The sequence below is a fragment of the Camellia sinensis genome, chromosome 3 (genome assembly GCF_055761805.1).
Source record: "Camellia sinensis isolate YWXY chromosome 3, ASM5576180v1, whole genome shotgun sequence".
In the NCBI taxonomy this organism is placed as follows: Eukaryota; Viridiplantae; Streptophyta; class Magnoliopsida; order Ericales; family Theaceae; genus Camellia; species Camellia sinensis.
In genome coordinates, this window is record NC_138963.1 from 119,307,583 (window position 1) to 119,325,816 (window position 18,234).

General features: G+C 33.2%; 1 long non-coding RNA gene across 3 annotated transcripts; it reads left to right on the forward strand.

Annotated features, from left to right (window-relative positions):
* The first annotated feature begins 8,006 nt into the window (after positions 1-8,006).
* Positions 8,007-11,508, forward strand: LOC114287840 (uncharacterized). Of its 3 annotated transcripts, XR_014364435.1 has the most exons (6): positions 8,007-8,142; positions 8,621-8,908; positions 9,235-9,291; positions 9,595-9,911; positions 10,814-10,892; positions 11,331-11,508. It is a non-coding gene; the product is annotated as an uncharacterized LOC114287840 (long non-coding RNA). The 3 variants fall into 3 exon arrangements; XR_014364437.1 differs by lacking the exon at positions 10,814-10,892; XR_014364436.1 differs by lacking the exon at positions 9,235-9,291.
* The last annotated feature ends 6,726 nt before the right edge of the window (positions 11,509-18,234 follow it).

The window sequence follows — 18,234 nt, forward strand, 5'->3', positions numbered from 1 at the left end:
TTTTGGGAAAACAATGAGTTTCATGTGATTTAGTAGCATTTGATCATGTTTTGAAGAGCCCTAGCTCAAAAATGTACATGCATGTTATGTTCATGAATTTATTTCAAGTTTCAAGTTGAATGTTGCGCAATTGGCATACTTCTGGGCTTTGATTTTGTAAAATGATCTTCAAAACATGTTGTTTTATGAGTCTTCATGTATTTCCTCAAGTTTTGGGCCCAAAAAACTGAGTTTGTTGCATTTGAGGTCGAATTTGAGCTTGGTGATCAAATCTGGAATTTCCAGAAATTTGATCAACACTCGAGAGTGGAACTTTATGCTCGAGCGTGCACTCTGAGTACATGCACTCCGCTCGAGCGTGGAAGTTTACGCTCGAGCGTGAAATGCATATACCTAGAAGTTTGTGTGTGTTTTACAGTCTGCTTGAGCGAGGGTCTGAGTCTCACGCTCGAGCGTAGGTCGAGCATCCATCGAGCGTGAAAATCATGCATCCAGTACTTTTGTCTAGGCTTACAGTCCGCTCGAGCGGGGGAGTCCACGCTCGAGCGGATCTTCATTGTCTGCATGTCTGCTCGAGCGGGGAAAGCCACGCTTGAGAGTGGACCTTATTTTCAGCAAGTTTTCAGAAATGTTTTCCAATGCATTCTTGCATCCTCATTCCATCATAGGCATTCATAGGCCATGTTTAAGACTCCACAATAAGGATTAAGGGTTAGAAACACACTAAGAGCCAACGAAGTAAGTTATGTATAATTAGAACGTGTGTTTCAAGTGTGTGTCTGTTATGTGTTATGTAGGTCACGTGTCGCGTACTGTTTGACCAATCTGCTCCGTCTATCTATCTCAAGGCCAACTGTGAGTAATAACTTAGTAAAGTTATGTTCAACTGTATTTACTTTCTATGTGATAAAATAGGATCTGTTTTCTAAAGTGTTATGTTTTGTACAATGAATGACTGTCCAATTCATGTTATGTATTCGTGACATCCTTAACATCATGTGATATTTGTTGGCTGTTACCCAGTATCAGAGGTTCCTTTATGGAACTTAATCTGTCTGCACTTTGTTACCTGTACCGGAGGCCCCGTCATGGGGGCTCAACGTGTTTACTCTCTGTTACCCGGATCCGGAGGTTCCTATATGGAACTGGTTATTCGTAACCCTCACGTGTCTGCATCTGTTCTGTATCTGCTCTGTTAATGCTAATGGATGTATCACGTATATTTATGTATACCACATGATTTCTGTATATGATCTGGATAAATTATGAATTATGATTTCTAAATCTGTACGGACTCATTCATTGAAACCCCTTTACTCTGTTATTGTTCACTAAGCTTTCGCTCACATTTTATATCATATATGTAGGTGAGCCGACGCGTGATCAGGGCCAGAGTTGACGGCCTTCACCTCTGTTTTTGTCAGCCAACCGTTGTGCCTTCCGAGGAAGTTCCGATCGAAGTCTAGTTATATGGCTGTTTTTTGTACTTATGCTAGTCTCTATCTATTTTGTAAAGTCGGGTTCTGGGAATTACACTTTTGTAAATGTTTGTAAATATTGATGTCCTTCGACCGACACGCTTATGTATATATATATAAGTTTTGAAATCTTCTGTCCCATGTATGTCATCACAGCTCATTGGACCTTGTCTATTTTGTATAATTGCTTCCGCAGCTCCTTACTATTTGCTAATCTGTCAGAGGCCTTTGGTAATCCAAGGATTATTGGCTGGTTACGATGCTAAACCTACAGGGGTGGGTTTGGGTTGTGACAAGTTGATATGAACTTCAACCTTCCCAAACATGACCAAATAAGATAAAATGACATAGAATGTGATGAATACTCAAAACCAAGCTAGAATTACCACATGCATGAAAGAATTCTTTTCAAAACAACTTAAAACTTCATGAAATGCACATGCATGTATGAATGGTTCTCAATTCCAATCTTTAAGCTCAATTCCCATGCTAATTCACCTATTTCACTTGATTTCATACACTTAACATCTCAATTACATAACTAAAGGGCTGGAGTTTTACCTTTAAGTCTTAATTTGCAAGAATTCCAAGTTGTTTTTCCCAAATTTCAAGTCTCTAGCTTAAGTTGTAAAGCCCCGAAATACATTTCATAAATCTATCTAAGATTATATATGAATAACATTATAACTCAGAGTATCATGTTCTTTCATTTCAAGAGAGTCAATAGTACAAAAGAGTTTAATATATGCGATTATACATTCATAAGCTATACTTTCAATCACTACTACAAAAATAGTTAAGGATCACACTTTGACAAAAAAAAAGATCTCACTTTTATTGGAAGTGTGATAAAAAAAAATTAGATTGATATTTTAATCACACTTAATTTGATTGAGTGTGATAATATTTATTTTTTATGTCACTTTTCAATTAAGTGTGATTATATATATATTTTTTTAATCACACCTTCTAATTAAAGTGTGATTATATATACACTACTACTTTTTAATCACACTTTTTAAACAAGTGTGATTATATATATATTTTTTAATCACACATTCTAATTAAAGTGTGATTATTTATATATTTTTTAATCACACCTTCTAATTAAAGTGTGATTATATATACACTACTACTTTTTAATCACACTTTTTAAACAAGTATGATTATATATATTTTTTTAATCACACATTCTAATTAAAGTGTGATTATTTATATATTTTTTAATCACACCTTCTAATTAAAGTGTGATTATATATACACTACTACTTTTTAATCACACTTTTTAAATAAGTGTGATTATATATATATATTTTTTAATCACACATTTTAATTAAAGTATGATTATATATACATTACTACTTTTTAATCACACTTTTTAAATAAGTGTAATTATATATATATATATATATATATATATATTTAATCACACTCCCTAAATAGGTGTGATTGTATAAAATATTTCAATTTGATTTTTATATAAAATATACAATTCCCAAATTCGCGCCTCTATTCTACCCATGAATGATAGAGACGACTCACTACTAGAAAATGAGACGTTAGACACGGAACTTTTTCACTCATTTTTTCATCTTCTTATCTCTCTGTCTCTGTCTCTCTTCTCTTTCTCTCTCACTCATCACTCTTCTCTGTCTGTCTGTCTCTCTCTTTCTCTCTGTGTCTCTGTCTCTCTTATTTTTCTCTCTCTCTCTCACTCATCACTCTTCTCTATCTGTCTATTTGTCTCTCTCTCTCTCTCTCTCTCTCTCTCTCTTTCTCTCTGTGTCTCTCGTTCATCTCTCTTCTGTCAATCTCTCTCATCTCCCTTCTCTCTCTGTCTCTCTTCTCTTTATCTCTCTCGCTCATCTTTCTCTGTCTCTCTCTCGTTTATCTATTTTCGCTCTTTTTTTTTCTCTCTCTCTCTTTGTCTATATCTTTTTACCCATTTTTCATCTTCCTCTCTCTCTTCTCTTTCTCTCTCTCATTCATCACTCTTTTCTTTCTGTCTATCTATCTCTCTGTGTCTTTCACTCATCTATCTCTTCTCTCATCTCTATTCTCTTCCTATCTCTTCGCTCATCTCTCTTTTCTCTATCTCTCTCATCTTTCATCTCTCTCTGTCTTTCTCGCTCATCTCTCTTCTCTATCTCTCTCTCTGTCTCTCTCGTTCATCTCTCTTCTCTCTATGTCTCTCTCGCTCATCTCTCTTCTCTCTATCTTTCTCTCTGTCTCTTTCGTTCATCTCTTTTCTCTCTCTGTCTCTTTTTCTGTCTTCCACTTTCTATCTCTTTATCTTTTTGCCCCTCTCTCTCTCTCTCTCTTTTTTTCTCTCTCTCTCTCCCTCTGTGTTCGCGTTGCTCACTTTCTCTCTTCCGTCTTCTCTATTTACTGAGCTCCCTCTTGATTTATCTATCCACTACAAGAAAATGCACTTTTAGCGACCACTTTGTCTCTCTCTCGCTCATCACTCTGCCTTTGTCTCTCTCTCTCTCTCTCTCTCTCTCTCTCTCTCCCCTCTATCTGTCTCTCACTCATCTCTCTTTCTCTCACCACCCATCTCCTTCACCATCTTCACCACTATTGCAAACGCCATTCCACTACCACTATTATTACCACTGTCACCACTTCACCTCTACGACTACCATTACTACTACCATTGCCACCACTACCATTATTGCCACTACTACTACCATTACCTCTCATTCACCCTTGCCACTTCATCTACTCTACCACTACCACAACTTCACCACTAATCTCCTTCGCTACCACCACCACCACCACCATCACCACCATCATCTCTTATCCACCACCTTCGCCATTACTGCCACTACTACTACCATTACCTCTCATTCACCCTTACCACTTCATCTACTGTACCACTACTACAACACCATTAATCTCCTTCGCCGCCGCCACCACCACCACCACCACCATCTCTTATCCACCACCTTCACCACTACTACTACTCCCTCTCCTCTACCACAAAAAATTAGTTCATGATTTTTAATAACAAAAAAAAATAGGCCGCAGAAAAATATTTTTCATTGACCACAGAAAATTATCTTTAATTTTAGTGGAAAATATTTTTTATTAAAATATTACCCCTACTTCTACCAAATAGAAAATAATAATATTTTTTTCATTAAAATAAAAATGAATACTTTTAATTTTTAGTGAATACTTTTAAAATTTTAAATATTTTTTTTAGATACACCTTACTTAGATGTATCTAAAAAAATAAATTATGAAAAAATATTTTTAAAAATTAATAAATACATAAAAATACAAAAAAAATGTATTGAATTATTGTATTTTTGGTATTTAGTGAATTTTTAAAAGATTTTTTTTACAATTTTTTTAAATTTTTAGATGTATTTATGTTAAGTGTGTCTAAAAATTTTAAAAAATACTTAAAATATTAAAAAAATTCAGTAAAAACAATATAACACGGAAAACAAGAAAGTATAATTTTCTCAAAAGAGTTTTTGGAAAACTCTAACCTAGCATAGTGATTGTGGTTTTGAAACAGCTTCATATATATACAGTCACAAAATTCTATCGCAAATTTTTTTTAAAAAAAAAATGTCTTCTTACTCTTTTAATATAACATTTCTCTTTTCATTCATTTTTTCATCTTCATGTCTCTCTGTCTCTATCTCTCTCTCTTTTCTTTATCTCTTGCACTCATCACTCTTCTTTCTCTGTCTGTCTGTTTCTCTCTCTCATTTTCTCTCTATGTCTCTCGCCTATCTCTCTTCTCTCTATCTCTCTCATCTGTTTTCTCTCGTTCATCTCTCTTCTCTCTATCTTTCTCATTTCTTTTCTCTCTCTGTCTTATCTTTCTATCTCTCTCGCTCATTTTTCTTCTCTCTCTGTCTCTCTCTTTTTCTGTGTCTCTCTCTCTCACTCATCTCTTTTTGTCTATCTCTCGCTCATCTCTTGTTTCTCTCTCTTTTTCTATCTTTCTCTTTATCTCTATCTCTCTCTCTCTTTCTCTTTTCTGTCTTTCTCTCTCCATGTCTCTCTCTCACTCACCACCCTTCTCTCTCTTCTCTACTTGTCTATTTGTCTATTTCTCTCTCACTATGTTCGCCTTGCTCACTCTCTTACTCCCATCTTCTCTATTTATCGAGCTCCTTCTCGATTTATCGATCCACTATAAACGACGCCGTCTTACTCTTTTGAACATTTCTCTTTTCACCCATTTTTTCAGCTTCCTATCTCTCTGTCTCTGTCTATCTTCTCTTTCCCTCTCTTACTCATCACTCTTCTCTGTCTGTCTGTCTCTCCCTTTCTCTATATGTCTCTGTCTCTCTCTCACTCATCACTCTTCTCTGTCTGTCCGTCTCTCTCTTTCTCTCTATGTCTCTGTCTCTCTTCTCTTTCTCTTTCTCATTCATCACTCTTCTCTGTCCGCATTCACCACTACTGCAAATGCCATTCCATTATTACCACTACTACCACTGTAAATGCCACGTTGACCACAAAAAATTAACTTTATTTTAATGGAAAATATTATCCCTACTTCTACCAAATAAAAAAAAAATTTATTCATTAAAATAAATATGAAACAAATAAATTTTCAACCTTACTAAATGAAAAAATAAAAATAAAAATTCATTAACTATAAAAAAAATTATTTTAATAAAAAAATATTTTTTAGCAATGACATCCTCTATTACAAAAAAAAAAAATCATTTTATTATTTAAATATTTATTTATAATGAAAATAAAAAAAAATCCAAAAAAATTTTCATTCTCCCTCTTGCCTTTTCCATTCCCGCTCGGTTCCCCCACCCCAAACCCAAAATGCCCAATCTCAAAAATCCCTAACCCCCCCCATTCCCGCCCGGGTTTTCCCCCACCCCAAACCCAAAATTCCCAATCTCTTCAACCAGTGCAGTGAAGCAACTTCACACCCAACCTCTCAATCCATCGCGCCTGGTTCTTCAAGCTGAACAAAATGAGCAGTAGTAGTAGAAAAGCCAAGAACATGAACAACAATCCCATTTACAAAAACCCTAACTCCCCAATCGAATCCAGAATCAAAGACTTACTCTCTCGAATGACCTTGTCCGAGAAGATCGGCCAGATCACTCAAATCGATCAACCAGTGCAGTGAAGCAACTTCACACCCAACCTCTCAATCCATTCGAGACCTCTCCATCGATCGATCTCTCTCTCTCTCTCTCTCTCTTTCTCTCTCTCTGTTTTTATGCATTTTTTTCCTTTGATCTTCGATTCATTGATTTCTCAGGGAGTATTCTCAGCGCCGGCGGTGGTGGACCGTTCGAGAAAGCAACATCGTCCGATTGGATCTATATGATTGACAGATTTCAGAATGCTGCGCTCGAGTCTCGCCTCGGGATTCCACTTCTCTACGGTACTGACGCTGTTCATGGCAACAACAACGTCTACGGTGCCACTGTATTTCCTCACAACATTGGCCTTGGAGCTACTAGGTATTATATGTAACTATTGTTGTTGCTTGAGAGAGTGTTAGTTTGTGTGACAGAGATGCAGAGTTGGTTAGGAGGATTGGAGTTGCAACTGCTCTTGAAGTTAGGGCTCGTGGCGCTCAGTTTACTTTTGCTCCTTGTGTGGCTGTAAGTTCTCGTAATTTTTTATATTAGATTATTTGATTGGATTATTATCAGACCATTCTGTGTTCATTTTGGTTCAAATTGGTCATCCATGTATCAAAGATTTATGTAAATATGAATGAACTTTGTTTGTGGCATTACGTGTTTGATCAAACGCGAGAATGAACTTTGTTTTTTTCTTTCCCAAACAAAATATGAATCTTAAGCATTTTCAATGAAGTTGAGACTGAAAGATAGAAATGGACGGTAAGCTAAGTGGGCAACTGTTAGATTTCTTTGAGAAATAAATGCAGAGAAGTGGTTGTTTCTGTATAGCTTTAAAATGATCTTTAGCACGATACAGTCATATTTTGAGGGATCGGCAAATCTAAATCTTTAGTGCCACCACATTGGATACTAAGGATCCTACTGAAAGAGCGAATCTGATTCTTGAGCATGTAGAGAGAATGGATTACAAAAGATATGTCACTCCAAAGGACATTGTTGAGGGATCGGCAAATCTAAATCCGGCATTTGTTGCTCAAATATTCCAGCAGAGGTCGGACTAATTGCTTATGCATATTTTGGCTTTTCCCATGATTTTATCACCGTGGATTTCTTTGTAATTAGTTTGTGAATTTCTTAATGCAGGAATGGCTTATCCATGGACACCAAAAATATGTCTTTTGCTGAGATGATGATAGATGATGCTCAAACTTCTAGGGAGGAGAGATGCTTCCGACTGTGGATTAACAGTCTTGGAGTTGATTCATATGTCAATAATATGTTTGAGGATGTCAGAACAGGCTGAGGTTACAATTTCCTTGCCCTATTTTTGAGTGCTTGTTAATTTTGTTTGATTTTTATCCCTCTTACATGTAGATGGGTTATATTGGAAGTTCTTGACAAAGTTTACCTAGGATCAGTAAACTGGAAGCAAGCAACAAAACCTCCCATCAAGATAACTTTCAGAAAAGTTGAGAATTGCAACCAAGCTATACGGATTGGAAAGGAATTGAACTTCTCTCTTGTGAATGTAGCAGGAAACGATATTGTATAGGGAAACAAGAAACTCATACTAGGTTAGTGCACTTTGACACATGCTATTGGGCTTATGTGATAACTACGTTGAAGAAAAGTTTTCTTGAGTCACAATTTCTTGTCATATATCTGCTTTTAGTAGACTTTGCTCAGTTCTGCATCTATTCTTTCAGTTTCATTTCTACTTAGTTACTATCTTCTGTTTGAGCCAGAACCTTCATGCATCTTGAGCAGGGCGGGGTAAGAAAATAATATTAATAACCAAGTATTTTTTTTCTTGTCCTGTCATGGGCCACATAGCATTTGTGTGTTTGCAATACAGTTGTGTTCTGATATATGCATAAGATAATATGATTAACAGTTGTGCTAGACCAAAGCCTCATCTCTTTTAATAGTACTATGGGTGGTCAAATACTTCTATTCTAAACATATTATAATAAATTCATAATTGTTATAGGACTTCATAATGTTATGAGTGTTTGAATTGCTGATTAACTGAGCTAATAATGGCTTTTTCAGGAAGAGAACCTGTCAGCTATGAATACTGATCCTTGGTATTCTGCCTATCACTATTCTCATCCTCCTTTGTTGAAAGACTTGCTGCAATCGATGAACTTGACAAGAAGGAAGACTGAAAACGAACACAGGCTACCTAAAGCCAGTGAATGCACTTTCTAGTCCATTTTATACTCTTTTTAACTTGAGCATTTTCAAGCTTTAGAAATCGTTGGTTTTGAGTTTCGCCGTATGAGTCCTGTTGAAATTGACATTTCTCTGTTCTGGTATTAAATTCCACACCCAACAAAGGTAAGGCTGAGTTATGTGGATTTTCTGAGTTAGGTAAAAAAAATTACAAAAATGAACAGGAAATAGCTTAATGTAACTGAGTTGCTTTATGTATTATTCTTCTGCATGCTTCATGTCAGTTTTTCAAAAATGAAAACGAAAACACTTCTTGTCTGCCATGTTGTATCCTGACTTTCCTAATCAAAGGGGCATATCTTGTTCTTTACAAGTACTTTTCAGATATTCCTAGGTAGTAGTCATACTTGTGTGGAGCTGGTGAGACTTGTGGGTTGAGTGACGTTGAGCATATATATATATATATATATATTCTAATGTTTGTTGTGCAGATTGGCAAGCTGGTACATATTGTGAAGGAATTTTTTGTTTGGTGGGTTGAGATGAATGTAAGCATATATTTTGTAGTGTTTTATGTGTGAGTTGAGTGTGTGGGTTGAGTGGATAAGGACTATATTGTGTGTTTGTTCTCAACCTGTTTTGTTCTTTCCTTTTGGTTCTCATTGGTGGTTGTTATACTATTCAAAATGGGTCTCTCATGTGTTCAACACCCCCATAGACCCTGTTATGTGGCGGTTGAACATGTGTAATCCTATGTTTGAGTGGTTAGTTCTAGTATGGAGCTTATTTTATTTATTATTTTTTTTGGTTTTCTTTTTTACTGATATCAACTTCTTTATGTTGCCTTTCAGATTGAACTGAAGACTGGACCAGTTGATTTTTGATTTCCTACAACCAATTAGACCAGACACTGTTTCACTCACTACATTGAGTTTCACAGGCACACTTTTTTAGTATTATATCATTTTGAGGCATTCATGAATGAATGGGCTCTATATGAAGAGTTTTAAACATCTTACCAACTTATTGTAGAACTAAGTAATTGCCTTTTTATTTTTATTTTTATTCTTCAATCAAAAACTGCAGGTGCTTAGCAGCAAAAGGAGAGGAGTCTAGTGAATGTCACAGATTTGCCAAATATTACCGGTCCCTTTGCCTAGGTGAATGGGTGAGTGCCATTGCTGTTAAAATAACTTTTTTCTTGGTTTGTTTTGACTTGGCAATTTCTTCTAGTATGTTTGGATGCATTATGGTAAATAGGCTTAATGAGTTATATTTTGTCCTGTTTGCACAGATGATGAACTAACTACAATTATACTAAATAATCAATTTCACTTTTATGCTTCTTGATTCCTTAATATACTAATATTATGTGGCTTGGCAATTTTATTTTATAGTTTAGAGTATGTGATTATATGTTTACACCAAGCCTTGATGAATCAGTTTTCTAGATAGAATAGCTACTTTATTTATTTATTTATTTTATTATTATTATACTTTTGAAAGGATTGAAGTGCTAGTTAAATTTCATTTATGATAAAATTCTTTAGTTAAAATGATATTTGATTTGTAGAATCAAGAAATGCTTTTAGTGCATGCACATATATTTTAAGGCTAGTGATGCTTTGTGAGAAAATGTTGAGCAACTAAAAATAATATATTGATAAACTGAGTTACAAATTGGATTGGTGTGATTTGGTTCTTTGTTCCCATAGTTCATTTGGGCTCATAATATTGGTTAACCAACTCCCTCTGGTTTAGGCTAGGATTGGGAATGAACTTTAAAATGGAACCAATTTAAGACTTCAACAATCTTACTCGTGAAAACAAAGACAGACTTTCACTTATAAACATCCATTTTTAGAAAGATTTGGGATTGGATAGCTTAGATACTCTGGAGATTGTAAAGGCTCTAGAAGAAGAGTTCAAGCTAGAGATACTGTGGTCATTTTTTAGTTATTTTTTCCATCCACACCCTCTATACTTTGAATTAAGATTATTTGTTCTATGCTTATACAGAAAGCTTTATGCAGTCATATGTGATCCAAGTGGACCTCTTTATTTTTGCAGCCAGGGATATGCATATGGTATGAGAAGTTTCCAGATCTCAAATTCAGAGATTTGTTTCTTACATGAGAAAGCTGTGCAGGTAAAAAAATAGGGAATACAGTCTCCAGTCTAGTGGTAGACTTCTTCAATGAAAAGTGTGCAAGACCGAGGAATTAGTGACTATTTAGGCTGCATTTGATGTTTGGGATATGTTGAATTAGTGACTAATTTGTTTGTACATTATATCCCAAATTTGTTCAACTTGTGGTCTTTGGACCATGTCTCTTTAAGGAATCAATTTCTTCCTTTTTCTTTTTCTTTTTCCTTTTACCTGATGAATTTTTCAGTTCTCTTGATTGTGAATCAATTTATGTCTTCATGTTGAATTTTTTGATCAAGTATTATTTTCTCTATGTGCCTGCAAAATTTGTTTATACTATATCTTTGGTATGTTCTTATTTTGGTTTGCTGAATTAACTTTTTAGTTTATTCATATGCATCAGCGGTTTCTGAATTAATTTGTGTTTTCATTTTTCAGGTCAGAAATTTTTTGGAGAGATGCAAAATATGGTCCAAGAATTAAAGAACTTAGTTTTTTAAGTTTTTTCATTTTTTAATATATGTAAGCACAGATAATTTTTTTTATTTAATTCCTTTGTATATAGTTTTGAATATTTAATTTCCATTTATGAAATATATGACGTTATTCTATTCAATATGTGGTTATGATTCAAAATATAGTATATAGTGTGTATTACATTATTCAAATGTGCATACAAAAATAATATTGATTATTTTTCAAATATGTAGCACCTTTTTTTTTATCACAGATTTTATTAGTTATTAATCACACTTAAAAGATGTGATCTAAATGTTATTAATCACACTTAAATGATGTGATGTAAATATTTTTAATCACACTTAAAAGGTGTGATTTAAATGTTATTAATCACACTTAAAAATGATCATTTTTAATCACACTTCCAAAGATCACACTTAAAAGGTGTGATCAAAATATTTTTAATCACACTTAAAAGGTGTGATCTAAAGTTTTTAATCACATTTAAAAGGTGTGAACTAAAGTTTTTAATCACACTTAAAAGGTGTGATCTAAATATTTTTAACCACACACTTAAAAGGTGTGATCTAAATGTTTTTAACCACACTTAAAAGGTGTGATCTAAATATTATTAATCACACTTAAAAGGTGTGATGAAAGCATTTTTTAATGACACTTAAAAAGTGTGATTAAAAATGACCATTTTTAATCACACTCCTAAAGACCACACTTTAATAAAACTTAAAAGGTGTGATTAAAAAACATACATCACACCAAAAAAGTGTGATCTTTATCTATATTTGTAGTAGTGAATCTATAGCACATGGTACCAATTCAATGACATGGAATAAGACGCCAACAAAAAATAAATGCCCTATAAGCTTACATCTTTCCAGGACCATGCTTGGTTACAACAAAGTGGATATAAATTCAATATATATAAAGCCATTGGCTTGAATCAAAACAATAACATAGTACACAAAAAAGAAGCCTTCAGCTCCGATTCCTCCCAAGCTATTGACTTGGCGGAGGCATATCACCAACACCTAAAAATGTTTTTCCCATGTAGGGTGAACCAAAGTCCAGTAGAAATAATCTAACACAATATATGAATCTTAACAAAGATATAAGTATAACATGCATATACAATGCCCGTGATAAAATCATTTATAACTTTTTTGCAAAATCATACTATGCTGAACTTATATTTCGATCCATTTTATCACAAATCATGAATCACTTTCATTTCATTCAGACAACCAAACTGAGGATACAACTCAATGAGTCTCTAACTAATATAGCCATCATATAATCACTTCTATTTACCATTTTATAGATATTTCGTCCGCGGGAATTGGCACACATGTATACTCGTGGTTTTCAAGACTTTCATCATGGACACTCTGGCCAACTTAATTCAATGGAGTACATCCCCATTCTTCTCCCAAACATGGAGTATATCCCATTTCTCCTCCTAAACATCATACATTTACAATGTATTAAAAATGTACCAACACATAATGCAAATGGATGAGAAATTAGCTTCAATTCACTTAATTTTTATGCAATTTCTACAACAATCATAGCTATCCTCCATTGATAGCCCAAAACAGATATTTCTAAATAGATATACAATCTCCAAGACATATAAATTATCCAAAATCCTTAGGCGAGTAATAATACATATCCAACTCCACCATTTATAAAGACATCCATCCAATTTCACATTTCCAATACCAATTCCATATATTTATACAAAATAAATGTTTGAGGCATTTTAGGGTAAGCCCCATTTTCTTCCAAAATTCAGCCAAAGTATCAAAATCAATAATTTTATTGCAACACAACCTCATATTCACTTTTATAATCATTTTCAATACACTCATTTATAAACCCCTCTTTTGATTTTAAACCAAAACCCTAGGTTTATTCAAAATCATCCAAAAACACAATATTGTTTATGAAAAGCAAATAACTAAGTTAAAAATCATAAAAGGGTGTAGAAAATTCCTACCTCAAGCATAGAAAACCAAAAGAAGCAATAAAGAGACTTTAAAGATGTCAAAACTCAACTCTATTCAGATCAAACAGGAGCTCTCGGAGTGCTCTATCTTTTTATCAAAGAGAGTGGGGTAGAGAGATCTTGGATACAAGTGTATTTGTAGAAAGAAGTTGAGTTTTAGAGAGAGAGAGAGGGCCGATCTAGGGTTTTGAGAGAAAAATATATGAAAAAGTGATGTAAAAGGGTGTTTCTGTGAACTGATATACGCGAAGCTCGCTCAAGCACAACAGTTGTCGCTCAAGCGACCAGACACAATAAGTTGTTCTGCTCGAGTGCAAGAAGCTTCGCTCAAGCGCAAAATGCACACTCTCAGAAGTTTTACAGAAAGGATTGCAAGTGTGCCAGCAAGGATCAATCAGTCCTTACAGAAATTTAATTGCCAACCAATTATCAGACGATTGTATTTTAGTTCTCTCAGCCTCAATGAAGATGACTTTTACCGGTGGCTTGATTTAGGAGAATTAAACAAAATACCAATCATATAAAGAACAACTGAAACATTTCATTAAAATGAAAAACTTACAATGATTCAAACTCAACCTCGTAGAGGTTTACAGCGACAATCTATTTGAAAACTACTCCTATGAATGAAATGCAGTGCAGAATTTAAAGTACTGGAATGTAAAGAACAGGACATGTAAAACTAAGTAAAGTAGAATAAGACTGATTTTTTGGATCTGAGTCTAGGATCTTTTTTTGGGGCCTTCTCTGCTATTTGTACTGCTTAAGAATGACCATCAAACTGTATTTCCAACAGTCGAACTGCTCCTCCATGATCGCTGATCATGTTGCCTCAAGATTAGCCCCATTACGCCATCACTTGCAGTTAGGCTTCCCTCCTGAATTTGAATTCAAATGTGAGTAACCGATGATGCCACATCACTTTGTATCTCTCTGCTGATCCACTGCTACTCAGATCTCGTAACAACCAATATTAACTGACACGTGTACGATCAAAATCGAAGATTTGAATAGTCTTCCCGTACTATCCTTACTTTGCCACGCGTCGAATTGTAATTGACTTGTACAAAATATGTAGCCAACAGATACGAATGAGATCTTTCTTTCTTCTTGTTTACTTATATTTGTCAGGAGCATTTGGTGTTTACGTGATTGTGTCATACCTGTGTAGTCTTTGGTTTAAAATTTTGATCAAATAAAATAATATTTAGAGAAATAGAATTTCTTTATGTATAAAAATCTACATAGAATTATATTATATGAATTTTTATTTATTTAATGTTCATAAAACAATTATGCATATTTAGTTTTGATTTGGCATGTCTTAAAAAAAATAAAAAGTCAAAAAGTTAAAAAGTTATCACTATTTATCAAAAAAATATTAAAAAATTAATTTTACACTTAATTAAATTTCAGACAACTCTGACATCCCACGGGCGGAGTTGACTTTTTGAAAAAATTGCACTTATTTAAATGTACAAATAACACGATGTTGTTCAGCCCGTGGGGGCCCATTACGGTCTCGCTTTAATAATCTGAACCCTTCATATAACTTGTCGAGTATTATATGTTTGTAAAAAATCGCGTTGATCGGATATCGGTAACTAAATGATCAAATCAGTTAAAATTTATAAACTGGATGTTGTTATAGTTAACAGTTGAAAAAAAATTAATTCAATCAGATAGCTATCGATATTCGATCGACGTGATTTTTTACAAGTGTATAGTATTTGACAAGTTCTACACATTGAACGGTTTTAATTAACAAAACGGGACCCGTGGTGGGCCTCCATGGGCTGAACAACACTTTTAATTCAATGCCCGAAAAGTAGGGGATCATATCCCAGCCTACACTCTGCACACGCTGTCCCACCATACCGCCTAATCCATCCAAATCTTCTCCTATACACTAATTTATACAATTTTTTTATACACATTTTTTTCATAAAAAGTAAAAAAATTATCCCAAATAACCATATTTTTTTCCTCAACTTTTTAGTCTAAAAAGTCAAAAAGTACACTTATTTAGGATATTCATTTTATCCTATCTTGTTGTATTAATATTTTCATAATGTTTTTGATTTTTTTGGGGACTATTTTAGTCATTTGCCAAACGAATATAAAATATAAATTGCCTCTGCAGTTTTTGAAATTAGAAATACCTATTATTAAAATTTTAAATTTAATAGAATTAATAAAAATAAAATAAAATTCTTAACTACTCTTTTATGTTATAATAAAATTATTTAATTTTTTTTTAAATTTTTTTAATGAGTTTATTTATACAAGGATATGACAATAAGTTTCAAATGTTATAATAAAATTATTTAATTTTTTTTTAATTTTTTTTAATGAGTTTATTTATACAAGGATATGACAATAAGTTTCAAGCGAGATGTTTTATGAAGATAAGAATATGATTAATAAAATTATTTAGTAATTGATGACCTTTTTTTTTTTTTTGCACTGCAGCTAGATTATCATTGGATTGTCGCCTCACCACTGTCAGACACGGAAAAATTTGATGGTAGTAGTAGTGCTCGGGAGTGGTGGTGGTAGTGGTAGTGATTATATAAACAAAAATAAATAAATAAATAAATAAATAAAAATGTTTGGGATTCTTTATTTTTAGACTCTTATAATTTTTTTAGATTTTAATTATTGATATATGTATAGGATTTACACTATCAATAGTTGAGATTTAAAAAAAAAATTATGAAAATTCCAAAAAAAAAGAAAAAAAAATCCCAATCATTATTGTATAAACAAATAGATAGATTGACAAATTTGATGGGCAAATATATGATAATTGAATAAATAGGAGATGATATATAGATAGATAGATGACATTTTCTACAAATAAGCCCGCAGTTGATACTGGGTAGCATAATTTTTCAAATTGTTTTATCTTGTTCATAACCAAAAGGATAGAATTTGACACTATTGTTTGAAATTTTTTAAATTGAATTATGGGCCAAGTTCTTTTTTTGCTATTCATTTATATATATGAAGCAATTTAGTTTAATTTATTTTAGTTGTTTATAAATAAAAAAAAAATTCTTTATTTTTGGACAAGTTTCTCCTTACAATTTATCAAGTTTTAACAAATTTAAAAATTAAAAAAAAAACTAATTATATATAAAAATTGAGAAATTATATTTTATATTTTTTAATTATTAATTTTTAACCAATAATAACCGAAATATGCCCATAGGCATTTTTCAACTTTTGGGATAATTTTGGGTGGAGGAAGTTCTACATAAGCAATCTAATCCTTTCACCTGGGTTGGTTGCTAGATGAATCACGCTTCAATTTGTGAATTGGCATATTGAGAGCAAATTCTAATTAGATTCCTAATTTTTCTATTGATTGTGTTTTTGTAAATTATTTTCATACTATAATTATAGTTTATTTTTAGAAAAAATTAGTAAAAAGTCTATTTTAAAGAGGGTATAAGACATTAGATCTAAGATAAAATCTTATTTAGTGATAAAGACATAATAGAAAAGCTAACGGTGACGGAAAAAGTTGCTGAAAATTTTCACCAGTCTCGGAAAAGACGTCATGACCAGCCGCCGAGGTTGATCAACGATTGACGATAGCAAGTAGTGGTAGTGAGGTAGAAAAATGTATGATATTCAATAGATAGGGTTTTGAATGAATGACTTGTATTGCATTTCAACATATAGGTAGTTTGGTGAATTTCAATTAATAGATAAATTGTGTGATTTCAAGAGATAGTCAAATAGGTTGATTTCAACATATAATTATTCTTTTTGACAAATTATGTCATTTTAGCTCAAAGAAATGGACCTATGAAAATTGATGCACAGAAAATTGATGCACAAAATATTGAGTCATTTAGTGAGAAAAACTATTTTTTGAAATTGTTTGAGACTTTTTATTTTAATAAGTTAGGTTACTTTATTTTTTCTAAAAATACCCACACATGCAAATTGTGCGTCAACAATGTCATCCATCAATCACCAAACACCATTCTTCCATACCCAACACAAAATTATGGACATCACTCATCTTTTTCACCGATCACAACTAAGATCTCCTATATGTAGTACGGCCTCGGATTGTAGTTGTTAGCACCATAAATCTACAATTTTTATTATTATTTATTATTTATATAATTGCAGGACACGTGGCATCCTCTTATTCATTTGGAAGTTAAAAGAAGTTATAGAGATAATGGAGAATATGAAGGACAAAGTGGATGAGTGGGAGGACAAAGTGGATGAGTGGAAGGACACATGGCAAGACAAGAATGAAGATAGAAGAAATGGGTAGTTACTAAGTAGTTATTGCTGTATTTTTTCTTCTATAAATAGCCATTAATGGCTACATTGTAAAGATCCAGAATTCATAATCAAAGACACTTGATTTCAATATTTCTTGTTATTTTCCTTATCTTAGGAGTAGTTTAACATAGATTTATATTTCGAAGCATTTATTTTCAGCATTTCCATTTCGAAGCATTTTATGCACTTTCTTTTCGAAGCATAGGAGTAGAGGTAAGTAATTATTACTTTGATTGTTCACTCAATCATCTTTCTCCGTCCCTTTTTCTTCTTTTACTTTTTCTTTTCGCTACACTTGGCAAATTTGAAGTCCTCTTCGTTGAGGCAAAAGAACCGTCAACACAATCGCTTGATAATTGGCTTGAATTTAATCTGTAAGGATTTTTCAATCCTTACTGGCACGCTCGCATTTGTGATATTTTCCTTCGTAGGAAAAATAAGCCAACAGTAGTGTTATTTGCAAGATAATACTTGTTAATGTTGTAACATTGGTCAAACCCAATCAAAGTATGACTCCTAGGCGGTGCAAGTCTAATGGGGATGTAACTC